Consider the following 16,797-nt stretch of genomic DNA (forward strand, 5'->3'; position numbering starts at 1 on the left):
ATTTTAAAGCCTGGATTCTTTACATACATAGACTCAAAGGACTCCACAGGATACTAAGGAAATGTGAAAACACTAAAAAGTTGAGCTTTGTTCAACGACTCTACTCTCATTTTCCAGGGCATCCTTTCTCAAACTCCCCAACAGAAAGTACCTTTCAAAGAGATTTTTTTTTTTTCCTGAAGAAAAACTATTTTCACTGGGAATTAACACCAAGTTAGTGCAAAATGTAGTAACAAGCTTTTGATAAGCAGTTTTGATAACTTTTTTGGTTATTTTCTATTATTTCCAAACTCCAACTCCTAGCTAATAAGAAAGCACTTGCCATTTTATCTAAAAGAGCAGACAACATGGAATAGTCAGTAATATCCCCAATGCAACATGAGAATTCAAAACTTTCCCATACTGATTCTACCTACACACCTACCTATTTTTATGAGACATATGTGACTTTGAGCAACATACTCAATCTTTCTACATCTTAATTCTCTTACCTGTAAAGCAAAGGGGAACTAAACTAGAAATAATATCAATGATTCTGTGTGGAAAAAGAAGTTTCCTGGGTTACAATTCACTCAAGTAGTATACTTGAAGCAGGTTAGAAGTCTCACAAGTGCCTCAAACTTAACACATTTTGATATGCATCACCAATCCGAATTCTCCCCAGTGTTTCTCATCTCAATTAACGGCACACACCTCTATCCACCTAGCTGTGTAAGCCAAAGAGCTGGAAGTCATGAATGATTCCATCCTGTCATTCATCTGCCCACTCCAATTTGTCTTAAAGCTGGTGGTTTCCAGCTCCGAAATACATCTCAAATCCATCCACATCTTTCCCACCAGCCAAAAGCCACTGTCACCTCCTGCCTGGCCATCTGTATTACCGGTCTCTTGGTGTCCACTCTAGTCATATTCTAATACCTTAATCAGTTAGCAGGGAGCCTTTAATTAAATACAGTAAATCCCATACCTCTCTCGGGTAAACTCACTCCCTAGTGCACACATATCAACTAAATACAGCCTTCAAAAGCTTTTTTAGAAAATCAAACTCTCACCAGGCACTGAGGGCTCCTCACAATCTGGCCCCATGCACCTCTCCAGCCTTATCGGGCAGCACCCTCCCTGGCTTCTCATCAAGCTCCTGGGCTTTTCTAGGCCTTTTCTCCAGTCTCTTTCAAGAGCCGAACTCTTCACACCACTTGCTGCTCTCCTTTTAGCCTGGAAAGCACTGTCCCGTCAACTCTGAGTTTCTAAGTAAAAATCACTTCCCTATCCAAAACTATTCTCCTGTTATTCTTTCAGAGAAACCTATTTCTTTTATATGTAGGACTCCTCCCAATCTGTAATCTAAATATTTATTGGTGTACCCGTCTATTGTTAAACTAGCCAAGAGACTGTAAGCTCCTGAGGGCAGAGATCTTGCTTTCTTCACTCCTGTATACCTGCCTGTGCACAGTATCTAGCACAAAGCAGGCCCTCAAACAGCTGAGGAGTGGATGAAAGTAGGACATGTAATACTACAAGGTAGATATTTTTCACTCTGTAATCTATGGTCATCTTGTAGATACTATATCCCAAGTGCTTGCTATGTACCATAAAGATCCCTAATCCGTACAACTCTGCATTGTGATAGACAGTATTTAGCCTGTTTTATAGGTAAGGAAGCAGTTTCTCAGAGGGTAACTTGCCAGAATTCTAACCCAGGTGGACCAACTCCAAAGCCGGTGCCCTGCCTTTACAATATAGCCTTTCAGGTACTTCAATGGGGCCTGTGTTTCTCCCCATCATCATTTAAGTGGTAGGTAAAGCTTATACAAATGTAAGACTACAAAGCAAAACTATATCCAAAATCCACTCATTGATGGAAGATCCAGGAAGAGAATTTGGTGTAACCTAATTGTTTTTCTTCTGAATCCTGACGGCTGGGAATGGGCTGCCTTTAAAACATCATTACACCCTGTTAAAATGCATCTGGCTACCAAGGCAGTTTGGGAGATAAAATCTACACAAATGAAATCTGAAAGCTGCCAATAATAAATAACGCTAATGGTTTTCCAAAACGCATTCAATGGCAATATACAGCCCTTACCAGGATGGGTAATTTTCTTACATAAATTCCCTTCGCTACCTCTTATCTACAGTTAAAGATAAATGGTATACTTAACAATATTAACTAAACATATTCAACAGAACCTCCATAAGTTTTCTGACATGTAAACACCAAGCCACTTTACTGTTTAAAACAAATAGACAAACCCTCCCACCTTAAGAAAATTACATACATTTTAAGCAGGTGTGTGTAAAAGTAAAGACCCTCAAACTGACTTCCGTATTTAATTCAGTAGAATACCCACTCCAATTTCCTAACATTGGAGATTAGAGAATTAAAAACTGTACACTAAAAGCATTTGTAAAAGGTTGTTTTCTCAGTAAGTCTGAAGCAAAACACCTGCCGCTTTGCCCGAGTTAACCAAACACTAAGGTCGTTACAGTTTGGAAGCGAGCCCAGGGGCAGGGATTTCACAGACCCGGTATCGGGATTCTCGGGCCACGGAGGGCGGGGAGGGCCCGGCAGCTATGGCGACCCGAGGCCGGGACGGGCCCGCTCGGGCCAGGGACCACTCGCCGCTGCCCCGACGTTTCTGCCGGACCCGGCGTGCTGGCCAGGGGCCGGGCCAGGGGGGGGGCCCTTAGCCACGCGAGCCACCCGACGCGACAGGCGGCCGCACTCACCTCGGCGCCGGCGGAGCCAGCACTTCGGGCGCAGGCGGCGCTGGACTGCAAGCCGAGGGTCTGCGGGAGGGGCGGGAGCCGGGGGGGCGGGGCGAGGCGCGGACGGCGAGGGGCGGGGCGGGGCGGGGCGGGGCGGGGCGGGATGGGGCGGAACCCGCACGATGGAGAGTGGGGGCAGAGGGAGCGGCGGAGAGAAAGATGGAGCATCGCGATAAGTCGTGCCTGTTCTCGCGGTTTCAAAACTGCACGGACGAGAAGTTCGTTTTCCAAGCGATGTGCCTATTGGCCAAGAGCGCGGCTTCCTCCAGACTGGCCCCGCCCCCCGCTCAACATTGGCTTCCGGTTGCGGCTGGAGTTTTGCTCTATTGATCGCAGTCTTTTGCTTTGCTCTTTGAGGGGGCTATTTAGCCTGCTCCAACCTCGGGAATGGCCAATAACTGATGTGTTCTTTCATTCATACGTTCATTCAGGCACTCCCGCTCTCATTCATTGTACATGTTGGGGAGTCACCACAACAATAATAACACCCGAGCGCTTATTGTGTACCATGCAGCGTTCTAAGAGCTGTGCATATTCTCACTAAATCCTCACAGCAATCTCATGACACAGGTACTATTATTATACTCGTTTAAAGAGTGAAAAGCTGAGGTCTGGTGGGTTTATGTCATATGGCCAAGGTTAGTATCAGGTGGTGAGCCTAAGCATAGGATTTAAGGACTCACTGTGCGCGCTGACAGGTTTGTTCCAAAGATGAGGCGGGTAATCTAGTCTCTACTCTTGAAATACCTGAGGTCTATTGTGAGAAACGATCGCTTAAAAGGGCAATAACAGCTTAGTAAGTTAAATATTACCTCAGTTCCTAGCGTGACTGAGTAGGCCGTCAATAAATATTTCTTTAAGACGAAAATTCCTATGTCAGCGGAAGGAGACATCAAAGGAAGAGAGCTTTATACTGGTAAAAAGAAAAGAATTCCAAACATTGTTAGGGAACATTTTAAAAACAATTTTATTTTTTAAATATTTTGTTAATATGGCAACTTCCTGAGATGAAGAGTTTTTTAAACTTCCTCTCATGAAACTGCTGTCATTGTTCTTTGAAAAGCTTGCTGTTAATTTATTAGTGATGCATTGTCAAGCAACCTTGACTTTATAATTAGTTTCCCGTTGGTTTATTTAATTACTGTTAGAGATGAATAATCTAAAAAGCAGAGTTATACTAAATAAGAATAACACCTACTCCAGAACAAGATACGAGTTATAATGAAATACTAATTTCCTATTTATTAAACCTGGTCTTCAGAAGTTACTGAAGTATATGGCATGGGGAATGTCATGTAGCTCTAAGAACTTTGATACACATTTCTAAATACCTAAGAATTTGTAGTACTTAAGAACTTTTTGCTAGGCTTATAATGAGGAAACCTACAGTTTGTGTAAAAACAAAAATAGGGTGTTAAGGACGACCCAAATGATAAAACTTGCTCCTAATATTGGAAAATGACCCCCAAATGATTAACAATAGAATGACAAAATTTTAAAGCAATCACTGTTAGCCACGTAGTTTTCATTTCTTAAAAACATGAAATATTTTAACGCATTAATTTAACATCTGATGTTTGATCATAAAAAATGAATCATCTTACAATGACTTCTACACCCCTGAAACTGACACAAAAATAGCCACGTGATTCTATGTGTCAGAATGGCCATTTGAATGTGTGTCTGTTTTCACATCTTGCTTCACTCAAAACAGTCACTCAAAATTCTTTAAGCTAGCGATTTTGCAGTCTTTGACAAACTTTAACATCAACAGGCAGCGATACCACTTTAAGAAAATTCCAAGAAAAAAACCAACCCCATTTTAAAATTCCCACCTCTGGCTCCCCAGGATTGGGTTGCAAACTTCGACAAAATACTGTTCTCCACTCCCTATTGGTGCATGCTCTATCATTCATTCTTCGCCTGGAGTTTTGCGAAGTACCAGATTGCTTTACGGGAAAAGACTGCTACAATTTACTCTGGAACTGCCCTGCTTTAGACTTTTTCATGGTTATTAATTTGTACAAAGAATCACAAACTGATACAGCGGGAACCAAACTGGCAAATCAGGCTGCCGAGACAACTGTGTAATTCGCTGGAAAAGGAAACGGAGAACCTCTCCTGCGTATGGGGTAAATCTAACAAAGGATTTTACGACACAGAGATTTGAGAGTTAAAGAAACTTTTCCCGTTTTTCGATAGTTTTGAAGAAATAAGCGTCAAAGGAGAATTTAACATACAGGCACAATCTAAGAGTGGCAGGAAGAGGAGTTTTCAAAAAGTGTTTTTAGGGTGAGGTTGGAAGAATGTTATTTCCAAATAATCAGTGGATTTTTGAATGGTAAAGGGAACAAGGTAATAAGAATAATTATAGATTATTATATACCCTAAAAAGCCGTGGTTTGTTGTTGTTGCATTAATACGAATTTAAAGGGACACTTAGTAATATTATTATAATTTTTAAGTAAAATGGGTATTTTTTGTATATTATACCTAGCATAATAGACAATTCATCTATCAGAAGGTAGAAAAGAACATTAGAATCAGCTTTGGATCCAAATTTTGTGTATTTGTAGATTAGGAAATTCAGAGACAAATCTAATGACCAAGGAAAACATAATATTGTTATATGAAGCAGAATCAGTAGGTAATTAACATAAGGATAAATTCTCAAAAAAGAAATCCAACATTTATATTTTCAAAATGAGATTTTCATTAAAACTAAAACATGAAAGTTCAGGAAAATACTGATAAACAAGAATAACTTATATTTGAAATAGCAACATAATACTTTTTTAGGACTTGGCCCAATATAAAATTCCAAAATACAGCATCTTAAAGATTCTTCAGGTATTAATTCAACTAACAAATAATCTTAGTGGCACATCTATATCTCTACAGGGCATAACTTATAGTAGGTATGCAATAAATATTTCTTGAATGACTTCTGTTATATGGGGATATAAAATAATAAAATTAAGTCCCTCAAGCTCATACTCTAGCTGGGAAAATGAGGCTCAAAACATTTAAGTCAAAACTTCTGGACAGTTTTTTTTTTTTTTTTAAGTATTTATTTGAGAGAGAGAGGATGAGAGGGGGGACGGCCAGAGGGAGAAGCAGGCTCCCCACCCAACAGGGAGCCCAACGTGGGACTCCATCCATGGACTCCAGGATCACGACTTGAGCCGAAGGCAGTTGCTTAACCGACTAAGCCCCCAGGCGCCCCTTCTGGACAGTTCTTGATGCATAGATGCCTATTGTAGACCACAGGTGCTTCAAGAGTGTAGATCAGTGTGAGCTGAACTATTCAGGGCGAGCTTCACAGTGAGCTTACGACCAATTCAGTCCTGAGCAATAGGCAAAATTTCAGTAGATCAAAAAGAAGGTAAGTGGCATCCCAGGTAGTGGATGAGTTGTTAGCAAATATGTGCAAGCTTAAAAAATAATTGGCTCAGACTGCAGCACAGGCTTCATTTGGGCCCTTGGTTTGTTGTTGTTGTTTTTTAAGGCAAAAAGGACGTAAGAAGTTACATGAAGAGTCAAAATTGCCAGAATTAAAGGGTTTGGTCCTGGGTTTTCAGCAGGAGTGAGACCTAATGAAAGTAGTAATGGGAAAAGATTAAACTGATAATGTAAATTAAGGTGGTTCCAAGAACAGAGACTGGAAATTAAAAGATTAAATACTGTAAATAATGAAGTACAGATTGGTCGCAGACTCATAAGAGATTTTATCCAAGTAACTTCACTTTCCCATGGTGGACTAACAAATGTTAAGGCATTGCCTTGTATTCTTCTAAAGCATTGAGCTTATTTTTTTGTTTAGTGGTACAAATACAAATTTTACTAACTGTGGTGGTAGTGGTGGTGCAGTTAACAGTAACCATGATTGTTATTTATTTACCTTGGATCCGTCCTTGCTCCTTTTGCCTCAGGATTTAAGTGTGTTTCTTGGTTCTATCTAACTGAATTGAAGGAATTTCAACAACAACAACAAAAAAAGCAAAAAAACAACCTTATGATTGAAAAACACTGTGGGAGGATGGGAGGAGTTCTTACTCGGACGGTAGGCTTTCACTTGACCTGTTTCTCTGAGATGAAACGAAATTACATACACTCAGTGAGTTGCCACCATGTACCAGATACTTTCCTTAGTGTTGAGTAAATAAAAGTGAATCAAGGATTAGCTCCCCCCCCCCCCCCCCCCCAAAGAAACAGAGTGCTTCAGAGACACGAAGCAGGGTGTTTGTCTCCTGACTCAAAACTTGCTTCAAAGGATCCTAAGTTGTTGATCAGTGGTTCTTACTTAGGTGGACCCAGAAGGAGGAATCTTTGGTTCTGGCAAATAACTCTGAGACAGGGTCCCCTGCTGCAGATGACTGATGTGGTAGGCTGCAATGCTCATCAAATCTACTCAAATATCTCTTTATTCCCCTGTATATCCTAGCCCTCTGCAGTGCAGAGAAAAAAAAGAAATGTTAGCACAGGTGGCCTGTGTCACTTCTGGCCAATGGTGGTGAAAAGATCATCCACAGATTTCCAATCTCTTGGTCTGCCGTGACTCCTGTTTGTTAAAGCTTGGTCAGCTTGGATCTCTGAGTCACTCTGTGAATCACACATTCCCACTCCCCAAGCCCTACTCCTAAACCAAGTGAGTCAGTAGCATGAAGGAGTTAATATGTTACCTCATTTTAGCCCATCAAATCCTGCCCACCCCACTGTTAGCAGGTTTTCCTCTGGGGACATTGCATTTATTTAAGTTTCCTTTAGTTTAAAAAAAAATTGTCCTAAGTAACTGAGTTTCAGGTATCAGGTGTATGAGGTATTTGGAGAGAAAAATCACACCAGGAAGATTGTTTAACTGTTCATCCAGTAAACATTTATTGAGGCCCAATAGGTGCCAGGCACTAATGCATTTGATCTATTTATTCATAGAACCATAATATTAATTTAGGATTGGTTTTCAAGATTTGGGAGGCCCAGCCACATTATCTTTGGGAATTGGGGCTGACCTAACTTAGAAAAATCTTATAGGGGCACCTGGGTGGTTCATTCAGTTAAGCGCCTGCCTTTGGCTCAGGTCATGATCTCATGGGTCGTGGGGTGGAGGCCTTTGTGGGGCTCCCTGCTCAGCAGGTTGTCGCTTCTCCTTCTCCCTCTGCCCCTCCCGTACTCATTCTTTCTCTCTCTCTCTCTCTCACTCTCTCAAATGAATAAATAAAATCTTTAAGAAAAATAATAAAATAAATAATAAATAAATAAATAAAAAGTCTTATAGTCATAGATATTTAAAAGCCAGAATTACACATAAAACTGCATTGTGGTTTCATAGCTATTTTTAATAGCTTTAGTGAGGTGTTATTTACATACCATAAAATTCACTCATTTTAAGGCTACAACTCAATGATTTTTTAGAAAATTTACAAAGTTGGGCAAGTATTACCACATTCGAATTTTAGAAAATTTGCATCACTCTAAAAAGATTCTTTGTGCCCATTTGCAGGCACTCCCTATTCCTACCCAGGCCCGGGCAATCACTATTAAACTTTGTTTCTATAGGTTTGCCTTTTCTGGACATTTAATGTAAATGGCATCATACAATATGTGGTCTTTGCATCTGGCTTTCACATAGCATAAAGTTTTTAAAGTTTATCCATGTTGTGGCTTGTATCAGTACGTTCCTTTTCACTGCCAAATAACATTGTGCCGTACGTACAATATACCACATTTTGTTTATCCATTCACCGGTTGATGGACATTTGGATTGCTTTCAGTTTTTAGCTATTATAAATAATGCTTCGGGGCGCCTGGGTGGCTCAGTTGGTTAAGCGACTGCCTTCAGCTCAGGTCATGATCCTGGAGTCCCTGGATCGAGTCCCGCATCGGGCTACCTGCTCAGCGAGGAGCCTGCTTCTCCCTCTAACCCTCCCCCTTCTCATGTACTTTCTCTCTCTCATTCTCACTCTCTCAAATAAATAAATAAATCTTTTTAAAGAAATGCTTCTATGAAGATATGTACAAGTCTTTGTGTGATCAGGTGTTTTCAGTCTCTTGGGTATGTACCTAGGCATGGAATTGCTGATTTATGGGTAATTCTATGTATGTTTGACTTTGTGAGGAATTACTCATTCTAAAGTGACTGTACAATTTTACTTTACACGAGTGGCGTTTGAGGGGTCCAGTTTTGCTACATCCTTGCCAGTGCTTCTTATTGTCTGTCTCTTTGATTTACAGTCATTCTGGTGGGTGTGAAGTAGTTCTCATTATAGTTTTGATTTTCATTTTCCTAATGACTAGTGATTTTGAACATTTCTCGAGCTTATTAGTCATTCATATATCTTTGGTAAATTGTCTTTTCAAATCTTTTGCCTATTGTTTACTTGGGTTATTTGTCTTATTGAATTGTGTTTGTTACGTATTTTACATTAAAATCCCATTATCAAATATGTGCTATATCTACAAATATTTGCAAATATATTCTCCTATTTTGTGAGTTGTTTTAACTTTCATGATGGTGTCTTTTGAAACAACAAAAGTTTTTAATTTTGATGAAGTCCAGCTTATCTATCTTTTTCTTTTATCAGTTGTGCCTTTGGTATTGTACATAAGAAATCTTTGTCTAACCCAAGCTCATACATAGCCCTTTGTTTCCTAAGAGATTTACAGTTTTAGCTCTTACTTTTAGGTCTTTAATCCAGTTGGAGTTCATTTTTGCATATGGTGTGAGGTAGGGGCCCAACTTTGTTAATTTGCATGCACCTATCCAGTTGTTCCAACATCATTTATTAAAAGGACTATTCTGTCCCCATTGAATTACCTGGTACTCTTGTCAAAAAATAATTGACTATAAATGTAGAGGTTTATTTCTGGACTCTCAATCCTATTCCATTAATCTGTTTGTTAGTCCTTACGCCAGTACCACACTATTTTGATTACTATAGCTTTGTAGTAAGTTTTAAAAATGGGAAGTGTGAGTCCTCCAGCTTTGTTCTTTTTCGGAATGTTTTAACTATTCTAGGTCTTTTACAGTTCCATATACATTTAAGGTCTAATTCTGCAAAAAAAAAAAAAAAAAAGGAAGCTGGGATTTTGATAGGGGTTATATAAAATCTATAGATCAACTTGGGGGGTATTGCTATCTTAATAATATTAAGGCTTCTAATCCATGAACGTAGAATGTATCTCATTCAGGTCTCCTTTGATTTCTTTCAGCAATGTTATATAATTTTCAGTGTAAAAGTTTTGTACTTCTTTTGTGAAATGTATTCCTAAGTATTTTATTCTTTTTGATGCGACTGTGAATGGAATTTTTTTCCTAATTTCATTTTCAGATTGATACATATTCAATTTTTGTTTATTTTGTATCCTGTGACCTTGCTGAAATTGCTTAATATTCTAGTAGGATTTTGCTGTTGTTTTCATTTTGTTTTGGGGTCTGTGTTTGTGTGTGTGTGTGTGGTGTCTCTCTTAAAATTTTCTACATATAAAATCATGCCAATAATAAAATTTTATTTCTTCCTTTCTAATCTGCATGCCTTTTATTTCTTTTTCCTGCTTTATTACACTGACTAGAATATTCATTATAGTCTTAAATACAAGTGGTGACAGCAAACATCCTTGCCTTGTTTTCACTCTTAAAAGAGAAGCATTCAAACATACACCATTAAGTGTGATGTTAGCATTAGGTTTTTTTAAAGTTTATTAGCCCTTTATCAGGTTAAGGAAGTTTTATCATGAGTAGGTGTTGGATTTTGCCATATGTTTTTTTCTGCGTTTATTAAAATGATCATGCAGTTTTTGCCCTCTCTTCTGTTAATATGGTGTATTACATTAGTGATTTCAGATGTTAAACCGACTTTACATTCGTGGGATAAATCCCCCTTGGTCGTAATGTGTAATCCTTTTTATATGTTGCTTGATTTGGTTTTCTAATATTTTGTTGAGGACTTTTTCTGTTTACAATCATAAAGATATTGGTTTATTGTGTTATTACATCTTTGTCTGGCTTTGGTATCAGGATAATATTGGCCTCACAGAATGAGTTGGAAGGGATTCCCTCCCTATTTTCAGATAGAGTTTGCAAAAGATTCATATTACTTCTTTAAAAATTTAGTAGGATTTATCACTGAAGCCATCTTTTTTTTTTTAATAAAGATTTTATTTATTTATTTGACAGAGAGAGACACAGAGAGAGAGGGAACACAAGCAGGGGAAGTGGGAGAAGCAGGCTTCCCACCGAGCAGGGAGCCTGATGTGGGACCCGATACCAGGACCCCGGGATCATGACCTGAGCCGAAGGCAGACACTTAATGACAGAGCCACCCAGGCACCCCTACTACTGAAGCCATCTTGGCCTGGGCTTAGCTTTGTGTAAATATTTTAAATTGTTAAATTATTTACTTGTTACGGTTCTATTCAGATTTTTTTATTTCCTTTTAATTCGGTTTTGGTATTTTGTATCCTTCTAGGATGTTTTTCCATCTCATGGCTTTTTGATGCCTCAGCTTACATATGGGCAAAGTTGCTTTTTAACTAGTACACTGTCATACAGTCACAATGGTTGTTATTTCCCAGGAGCCACTGCCCTGGGGGCTCCTGCCCCTCCCTCAAGCCTCCCTACATCCCCCCAACAAGTCAGCACCTAATGGTTAACACCTGTAACAGCAGGGGACCTTCTGAACCTAATTCCAGCATAGCTGCCATCTATATAGATTGGTTGGTCCTCCTGCTATACCCGTTATTAAGTTTTTGAACATCACCTCTTGGAAATGGAAGACTGAGACCCCACTTCAGACTTCTTCCTCCCATTCTGATCTGAGGCTGATCATGTGCTTCAGCATTCCGCTGGACAGGTCTGGCAGAAGGAATAGCATCAATTGATTGGATATGTCTGACTGGCAGTTGTGGGCACTGATTGAGAGGCCTGGGAAGCTCTCCCCAAGGCTGGCAGGGAGAGAGTGGTGTGTGGGGCCTGGGCTGATTTCTAATGAAAATTTAACCCCCAGCTATGGCTATTACAAAGAAAAGAAAAGTGGCTGATGATAAGCATGTAGCTCCAAGTAAGTGAACCGAGGAGTATGTCTTTGTGCTATAGATGTTACTGTAAGATGCAACACATGTGGAAACAGACACGTAATTAAAAGCAAGGTCCTGGATTCAAATGTTTCCAGAAGCCAGGCAGGTAACATGATTCATTGAATGGGCTCAGAGATGCACATTTTGGTGTTTAAACATCTCTGAAATTGGAATGCATGTTACATTTGATGGCCAGTCATCTCGTAGTAGCGGTGTTGTTCTATTCTTAGTGGTTATAAAATAGTGATGTATCTGACAATTTTATGTAAGTGATGGTAATTTAGGTTAGATGACATTTAGGAAATGAGTGGCAAGTGGCATGGGGCTGGGAAAACCACATCCCTTTATGTCAGCCTTTCACCATGTAAAGAACCAGGTATGGTTCTTTACAATGAGAAAAAAAGCAACACAGGAGCAATGACAAATGGCCATTACTTTGCTGCCTCGTGTCCAGGAGCGGTAGGAACGGTAGCTGCTGACACCTCAAGGCTTCTGCCATTCCGCCCTCGCTGGTGTTGCCGGTGATGACATGGGCCCAGTGTGGAAGGTGTTTTGAGTTTTCATAGGAAGCCAGAAATCCCAAAAGCTAGATCTTTACACATATGTGAAACTTTTTTTTTATTATGTTATGTTAGTCACCGTACATTATTACATCATTAGTTTTTGATGTAGTGTTCCATGATTCATTGTTTGTGTATAACACCCAGTGCTCCATTCAATACATGCCCTCTTTAATACCCATCACCAGGCTAACCCATCCCCCCACCCCCTCCCCTCTAGAACCCTCAGTTTGTTTCTCAGACTCCATAGTCTCTCGTGGTTCGTCTCCCCCTCCGATTTCCCCCCTTCATTTTTCCCCTCCTGCTATTCTTCTTCTTCTTCTTCTTCTTTTTTTTTTTTAACATATAATATATTATTTGTTTCAGAGGTCCAGGTCTGTGAAACTTCTAATTTTAAAATAATCGCTTAATTTTTTTCACTCTCTGGCCAAAAAGGAAAAAAAAAGCATGTGCAAGTTAGATCCAGTCTGTGAGTGCTTGGATTATAATTGCTGTTTTAAGGATTTGATATTATAGGCAACATGAGACAAACCACTTTTTACAGTTAAGCCAAAAAAGAAAGAAAAATCAGCTCAATTTCAAAGTTTAGCACTAGGTTCAAGGCCCAGAATAGCAAATATTACAGAACATATTACTTGGGTAGCTTCTAAAATTTCATCTCTGCCTCCCCTAAGTAAAAGATAAGAAAGTGTGGTTAAATCTGTCGAAGAAGTCACATTTCCTGGTTATAAAAGCGTATGATTACTCTTTAAAATGCAGTCTTAGGTTTCCAAAGCACGAGTATTTGCTTCCCAATGCTAAAGACTTTCATTGGAAAGTCAGGATGATGTGGTGAGAAACCACCAAATTATTAGAAGACCCAGGTCCTGATTCTGCCTGTGTGACATTGGACAAGTAATTTAGCTTCTGTCAGCTTCATTGTCCTCAGTTATAAAATAGGGATAAATCATACCTTCCTCCATACCTCACATGGCTGTGGTAAGGGCCACAGAAGGTAAAATATGGGAAAGCATAAAGTGTTACATAAATATCAGTTGTTGGTATTGCCCAAATTCCATGAGTAGTTGGGCCAGCGCAGCTTCTAGAATCACAGATTCCCCCTCCCAATCTCCTGCTCTTTTTATAGACCACAACACTAACTGAAATGATCAAATCATCAACCAGTGGGATGAATAGAAAAGAAAGAAAGCTTAAGTCAAGAACGTATTAGAAAAAATCTCAGCCACCATCTTGGCATCAGAGATAACACGGAGTCTCTGTACAGTGGGGTTTAAGCAAAGCTTAGATGTTGAATGGAAGGATTAGCCTTTCACGTTTTGAAGGGCTACCCGGGAATGAGTTTTGCTGGGATAGATTGGCCTCTGTAACTTTCTCACAGCCTGGCCTTCAGCTAGTTTCTTCCCTCTTTCATGTTTTCATTCTATATTATTTCATGAAGGAAAGAAAAGCTCCCACTTTCTTCCCTCTTGGTTAAACTGTAAAGCTCTATTTTGGATTATTAAGGAGTGGCCACACTTTACCTTGGTAACTATGTCCCGTCTAACTGCTCCAACACTCACCTCTAGCCATCTCAAATCCTATTTGTATGTAGGCATGGAATAAGTTACTAATTGTTTTAAAAAGGAGAGGAAAAAATATGATCTTTAAAAAGATGTCACTCAGAACTAGTGATATATTTTCAACTTTTTATTTTTTAAATTTTTTTAAGTAAGCCCTATGCCCAGTGTGGGGCTTGAACTCAAGACCCTGAGATCAAGCATCACATGCTCTACTGAGCCAGCTGGGTGACCCAATATATTTCTAACTTCTAAGTTGGACATTCTTATATAAATTTTCTCCCACAGCCTCAAATTCGACCTGGGAAACCAAATTGATTGTCTTATCAAAATGACCATTCCGCTTTACTCACTACTCCTGTCCATGGCATCACTGATTGTCTTAGGGATCAGTAAACTTTTTCTGTAAAGGGCCAGACAGTAAACAATTTAGGCTTTGAGAGCGATAAGGTTTCTGTCACAAATACTCACCTCCGCCGTTGTAGTACAAAAGTGGCCATAGATAATATGTAAATTATTGTGTTGTGTTCCAAGAAAGCTTTATTTATAAAAACAAACAGCGGGAAGCACTTGGCCCATGCTGTAGTGTGCTGATGCCTATCTAGAGTTCCTGGATGAAAATGTCAGAGTCAGTGTTGACTATCTCCCTTCTTTAATTTTTACATCCAAGCAGCTCTCAAGTTGTAATTATTTCTTTCAGTAATTCTTCTTATCCTTCCCTTCACTTCCTTTCTCACTTCTACTGTGCACCTGAATTCATTCTGTGCAATATTCAGTGATTCATTTGACTGGTGGTAAGGGGTGGCTGCAGGACCATACCCACTTATTGAAGAGGGTCCCAGAATTTCTAGGGAGAAGTTTTAAGAAGCATATAGAATATTCTAATTTTATTTTTAGGGAAAATGCCTACTTTGTCAGAATATAAACTATAGAAAGTAAAACCTGATAAAATCTCTCTAGATGGTGGATCATGGTTAAAAATGGACAACGGACATTGCTCAAATTTAGAATTTCCCAAGGTATGCAGTGTTTACAATTGGTGATGCCTAATGTGATATTAGGTGGAACACAGACCAACTTTTTTTTTTTTTTTAAAGATTTTATTTATTTGACAGAGAGAGACACAGCGAGAGAGGGAACACAAGCAGGGGGAGTGGGAGAGGCAGAAGCAGGCCTCCCGCCGAGCAGGGAGCTCGATGTGGGGCTCGATCCCAGGACTCTGGGATCATGACCTGAGCCGAAGGCAGACGCTTAACGACTGAGCCACCCAGGCGCCCCCACAGACCAACTTTTAAAATATTAATACTTCTGTTTTTATTTTAATGTGTATTGGAGAAAATATGACATCAAACCCATAATATCACTGATTATTTATTAGGGTGAAGCTGAAGTAAGTATTAGGTTTTTAAAAAGTTGTAGTCTTAAAGAAAAAGTTAATATTGTAGGCAGAACACAGATATGCTAACAGTCATCAAGGTGGTAGGAGACTATCTAAAGTTTGAAAATCAGTGGCCACTTTGCCCCCCTAGTTTCCATTATATTTGTCTACTAATTAACAGATCAGTCTCAGTATTTTCATTTCTCTTTCTTGATAAAACCTTCAGGGGCTCATCACCACCTGCCAAATAAAGTCAATCAAATTCTTAGCCTAAAATCAATGTCTTCTAAACCTCGCTCCAGCCTTCTAGTTTTCCTCTATCTCCTGGCTTCCCAAACAGTGCTCAAAAAGTACCAGCTACATAAGATTTAATGAGTGTCCCAGAAAAGGATTTCATGGTCCAAAAAGTTAGGGAAAGCATTGCATACTATATCCCTCGGAGGTATATGCACAAGGAATTATACGACATTAAAGCCTTTGAGAAAACTTGAGGTAATAAAACTTGTCCATGTTTATGGTACATGAACCGTACTTTTGGAGAAACAATGTTTGTGTTTACCAGCTTACTTGATCATCATTGTCAATAACCCTCTCTTAAAGATGGTGCATTAATGTCTCCTAGGTCTAGTGTACTAGAGAGGTTGGTTTGAAATATGCTGTTCTATATCCATGTCCCCAACCCCCGACACATACCAACCAAACTGAACCACCCACAGATAGCTATATACCCATTTCACCTTGCGCTTCTAAGCCCTTGGTAATTATTCACTCTGCTTGGGGTGCTTTCTCCTCTCTGTCCTTGTTCTCAAAATCTTTTCAACCAAGCAACCTGATTTCCCACAACAGTAATGGTTCCTATTTCTGAAGTCTTACCACATTCCGCTCTTCCAGCATTTTTTACCACTCAGTATCAGTATCATGGTAGTTGTGTACCTGATCTTTTTTCCTGCTAGATTTTACATTTCTAGGAATTACTGTTTTCCACATAGTGCATTGCTTATAGTAAGAATTCAATAAATATTTGATGAATGAATGATAATAAGGTGAAATTTGAAATAACTTATCTGTAGTAAATAATAGAATTGGAGTTTGAAGGATCTACATGGGGAGAGGGGCAAATCAAATTTTGGTTTTATTGCTTTTTCTCTATTGTTTTTCTATGTTTATTTCATTGATTTGTGAGGTGAGCTTTATTATTTTATTAATTTTTTTCTTCTGTTTACCTAGAATTTAATTTGCTCTTTTTTTCTAGTTGCTGAAGGTAAAAGCTAAGGTCATGAACTTGAGAACTTTCTACTTATATAGGCATTTAATGTCATAAAATTCTCCATAAGGACTGCTTTAGTGGCATTCTCAAATTCTTATGTGTTGTGTTTATATTCATTCAGTTAAAACTACTTTCAAATTTCTTTTTTGATTTCCTCTTTGAACCATGGTTGGGTTTTGTGTTTTTTTTTTTTTA

At 39.1% G+C, this 16,797-nt stretch overlaps 2 protein-coding genes across 5 annotated transcripts in view; one reads left to right on the forward strand and one right to left on the reverse strand.

Annotated features, from left to right (window-relative positions):
- LRRC28 (leucine rich repeat containing 28) overlaps positions 1-2,823 on the reverse strand; it is a 163,840-nt gene extending 161,017 nt beyond the window's left edge. For 2 of the 4 annotated variants that reach the window (XM_021680509.1, XM_021680507.1), the window contains exon 1: positions 2,731-2,818. The gene's annotated coding sequence lies outside the window, so the exon portion shown is untranslated. Of the gene's footprint in view, positions 1-2,525; positions 2,613-2,730 lie in introns of those variants that run through there. The other 2 variants (XM_021680508.1, XM_044917773.1) reach the window with 2 other exon arrangements.
- A 1,917-nt stretch (positions 2,824-4,740) lies between these two features.
- Positions 4,741-16,797, forward strand: part of TTC23 (tetratricopeptide repeat domain 23) — a 96,713-nt gene continuing 84,656 nt past the window's right edge. The window contains exon 1 of the mRNA XM_021680510.1: positions 4,741-4,901. The gene's annotated coding sequence lies outside the window, so the exon portion shown is untranslated. The remainder of the gene's footprint in view (positions 4,902-16,797) is intronic.

Source organism: Neomonachus schauinslandi, chromosome 9 (assembly GCF_002201575.2).
Source record: "Neomonachus schauinslandi chromosome 9, ASM220157v2, whole genome shotgun sequence".
Classification (NCBI taxonomy): domain Eukaryota; kingdom Metazoa; phylum Chordata; class Mammalia; order Carnivora; family Phocidae; genus Neomonachus; species Neomonachus schauinslandi.